Genomic DNA, 4,685 nt, shown 5'->3' with positions numbered 1-4,685 from the left:
CATACACACAACACACATACATACACACGTCAATTGCATTGAGCTATTAGCGTAGTTGTTATCTGCAGTCATGGCATTCTGAGCAATTTTTATTTTCTAATCCATCCTTTTTGATATTTTCAAAATCTTCTATAATATGCACATATCACTAAAAGTTATTTTAAAAATAGAAAGCCCCATGAACAAAATTAAAAGTGAAAAATGATAGCGAGGGAAAAATGTGCAACTCACCTAAGATAAAAGGTTGCTATTATTAATTCATACAGCGCCTGTACATATCAAAAAGGAAAAAATGAAAACTCCCATAGAAAAATGGGTAAACATAACATGGCAGAGTTTAACTCTGACCATGAACTGTTCTCCCTTTGGACTGATAGCAGGTCATAACCTGCTCAACGACACTCTATTTCCAGCATCCCTTAGAGTTGGGTGTAGTATTGAGATGGAATTCTCTCCAATGGAAGTGGGTTATACCAATTTTATACCTGGCCCCCAGATCCCCTTAGGTAGCTATAAAACAACAAGATCCCAGTTTCAAAACAACATATATTGAACTATTAACATCAGCTCAACACTTCACAGAAACGATCCCATCTGAATCCTGATGACCATCTCATAGAGACAAGAAAACTGAGGCTTAGAGTAGTCCAGTAGCATTCCCTAGGTTTACAGACTGGCAGAGCTGGGCTCTCTCAGAATCTAGAAACATAGTCAACTCCACAGTGGCTTGTGGTATGCATAGAATTGGCCTGCAAAGTAACACACTAAAACATTATGGCTATTTCTAGTTGTTTGGAATATAAGATTGTATGTTTTCTTTCTCAACAAACATAGATTGCTTATATAATTTTTAAGTGGTAAAAATTTTAAAATGACAGCAATCAATTAGAATTTTATGGGCAACAATTTTCAGGACTTAAGACAGTAGCCAAAGAACCTTCAAAGGAGTATAAATTAACCTCTCTTGTTTCCAGGACATTCTACACACACACACAAAAAGAGAATTTTCACAATCGAAATTGTAAAACCAATCTGTGAGTCTCAAGCAGAGATCAGAAAGGCTGATAATCTGGGAGAACTTCCAAATTTTGCCTGAGTGATGCAGATTCCTACTTCATCTGAAATCCTCCAGCCTTCTGAAGTTTATCCTAGGTATTTCTTTGGGAGGCAACATAAGGCTGTCAAAATTGGATGTCCTTGGGCATGGCTAAGTGGCCAAAGTCACTGCACATGAGCGGGTAAGGAGGCTGAATCAACAACTAGCAGGTAACAACCCCTCTCTTATGATGCTTCTCTACATTGGGAGGTGCTCTGACACCATCATATCATAATGAGTAGTCTACCTACCCGGGTCATTAAGTGCACAACTGATTTGCCAATATTAGCATGCTACAAATCATGGGTCGGCAAACTTTCTTTAAAGAGCCTCAGAGCAAATATTCTAGGCTTTCAGGTCATACAGTCTCTGTTGCAACTTTTGTACTACAAAAGTAGTCATGGATCATTTTTAATTAAGTGGGCATGTGTGTTTCCAGTAAAACTTTATTTATAAAAACAAGCAGCTGGCTTGCAGGCCAAAGCTTGTCAGTATTTGTTACATATCCTCATGCTTCAAAGTGCAGCTCCTGAGCCAGCAGCATTAGCAACACTTGAGAGCATGTGAAAAATGCAGCATCTCAAGCCCCATCTCAGACCTTCAGATTCAGAATATGTACCCCCAGGTGATTTGTAGGCACATTAAAGTGTGAGAAGCTCTGTTAACAGTCTATCAATTTTCAAGCTTGGCTGTTCATTGGTATTGCCTGGGGAGATTTTTAAAAAGTGCCCAGGGTGCGTGGGATGTTCAGTGGTAGCATTCTCGCCTTCTATGCAAGAGGGGTTCAATTCCCAGACCATGCACCGCCCCCCCACCCTAAAAAAAATACTTGTGCCCAGAGAGTTTGATTTACTTGATACTGAATAGAATCCTGGCAAAAATAGATAAATAGGACCTCATCAAAATTAAGAATTTTTGTGCATCCAATGAATTTATCATGAAAGTAAAATGACAACCTACAGAATGGGAGAAATTTTTTGGAAACCATATACCTAACAATGGTTTAATATCCAGAAATCCTACAACCAAACAAAAATGTTGCTTGTTTACTCAATTAAAAATAAACAAAAAATTTGACTAGACATTTCTCCAAAGAAGATATATAAATGGCCAAAAAAGCACATGAAAAGATGCTCAGCATCATTAGCTATTAGGAAAATACAAATCAAAACCACGAGATACTATTTTACACCCTACTACAATGGCTACTTTGTAAAAAATGGAAAACAACAAGTGTTGGAGAGGATATGGAGACAGAGGAACATTTGTTCATTGTTGATGAGAATGTAAAATGGTGCAACCATATTCTGACTAGAGCATTTCCTAATACAACTCATGTAGATAGTTTGATTGAATGTCATAAGTACGTGGAATCTCAGGTAGCACATGAAATTTTGTTGGTTTGTCCAGAGTGATCCCCCGGTGAATCCCAGAATGATTTGATCAGTGACTCGAAAAGTATTTCAAGCCCCCTTTGGGGAATGGTGAGAGTGGGGAGAAATTCAACTTCCCCAAGTTGAATTCTCGATATTCTCACAAGCAGTGTGGACAACAAAAGCTATAGGCTGAGCCCCCAGTCTTGGGGTTTGTTCACATGAAACTTAACCCCACAAAGGATAGGTTAAGTCTACTTAAAATTTAGGCATAAGAGTCACCCCCAAGAGAGCCTCTTTTGTTGCTCAGATGTGGCCCCTCTCTCCAACCAACACGACGAGCAGTCTCACCACCCTTCCCCTCTCTGTGTGGGACATGACTCCCAGGGGTGTGGACCTTCCTGGCAACGTGGGACAGAGATCCTGGAATGAGCTGAGACTCAGCATCAAGAGACTGAGAAAAACCCTAGAATGAGCTGAGAATTAACATCAAGGGATTGAGAAAACCTTCTCTACCAAAAGGGGGAAGAGTAAAATGAGACAAAGTGTCAATGGCTGAGAGATTCCAAACAGAGTTGAGAGGTTATCCTGGAGGTTATTTTTACGCATTAAGCAGATATCACCTTGTTGTTCAAGATGTAGTGGAGAGGCTGGAGGGAATTGCCTGAAAATGTAGTGCTGTGTTCCAGTAGCCATGTTTCTTGATGATGATTGAACAATAATATAGCTTTCACAATGAGACTCTGTGAATGTGAAAACCGTGTGTCTGATGCTCCTTTTAGCTATTATATCAACAGAAGAGTAGAACATATGGAATAAAAATAAATAATAGGGGGAACAAATGTTAAAATAAATTCAGTTTGAAATGCTAGTGGTAAATGAAAGCAAGGGGTAAGGGGTATGGTATGTATAGTCTTTTTATTCTCTATTATCATTTTATTTCTTTTTCTGTTGTCTTTTTATTTCTTTTTCTAAATCGATGCAAATGTACTAAGAAATGATGAATATGCAACTATGTGATATATTAAGAAATACTGATTGTATATGTAGAATGGAATGATATCTAAATGTTTTATTTGTTAATTTTTTTAATTAATAAAAAAAGTTTTAAAAAATGGCGCAGCCACTGTAGAAAGTAGTTCAGTGGTTTCTAAGAAATTTATAGTCTTATATTCCAATTTTTTCATTTGTCCCCCAAATTTTCTGTTGAGTCTTCTCTTGCCCCTTGTTCGATTCTGTCTAGGATCTTGACTGACTTTAATTGCCATTGTGTCTTTAATTGTTTTTTTTGTTATTGTTTTTGTGGAAGCATATATACAACAGAAACATTCCCATCTCAAGACTCCCAAGCATATAATTTAGTGGGATTAGTCACATTAATTATGTTGTACTACCTCAGGTGGCTCTTTCCTCAAGGTAGGCTGGAGGTGGGGCAGCTATTCCTCAGGATAAATCATTATAGGTTTATCTAGAAAAGATTGAGCAGAATCTAGGATTTCTCCACAGCCATCATGCCCAAATGTCCCCATCCCAACTTTCAGGATCCCACTCCTTTCCAGTCAAGTCCTTCACTTTAACAGCAAACACCCCAAAAGGTTGAGGTTTCAGTTGAAATAAGATCTTCTTTCAGGGCACTACTAGAAATTTTTACATCCTCCAAACAGTACGTAAACTGCAAATTTGAAGCCCTCAGCTCATCCCTTTCCCTCATAACTGTATTCAGCATATCTAACAACAACCAGCCGACATCATTATACCTCTTAATTCCATAAAACTCCATGAAGGTGTCAAAAACACTAACCTAGAGCCTTGCCTCGCATAAGTGTAAAATCAATAGAATCAAATGGTGATATTTTGCATATCTTTCTTGTCAACTCACCTCGTGGACTGTCAGTGTCATCTTAATTATTTGAAACAGAGTTCTTAGTGCTTTTGAGTCTAATCAGGGTAGAAAATCAATAGTAAAACCCACTTTTAAAATTTTGTTTCTCAAAAACCACTGCTGGTACCAAACTGTATTAGTCAGGGTTCTCTCGAGAAACAACCAACAGGAGATATCTGTAAATATGAAACTTGTAAAAATGTCTCATGCACCTGTAGGGTTGTAAGAGTCCGAAATCTATAGGGAAGGCCCCAAGTTGACAGCTCCAATGAAGGTCCTCAACAAACTTTCCAGGAGAGGCTGATTGGCTGAAGCAGAAAAGAGAGATTCTCTC

Source organism: Tamandua tetradactyla, chromosome 25, assembly GCF_023851605.1.
Source record: "Tamandua tetradactyla isolate mTamTet1 chromosome 25, mTamTet1.pri, whole genome shotgun sequence".
Lineage (NCBI taxonomy): Eukaryota > Metazoa > Chordata > Mammalia > Pilosa > Myrmecophagidae > Tamandua > Tamandua tetradactyla.
This window is presented reverse-complemented; position numbering follows the sequence as displayed.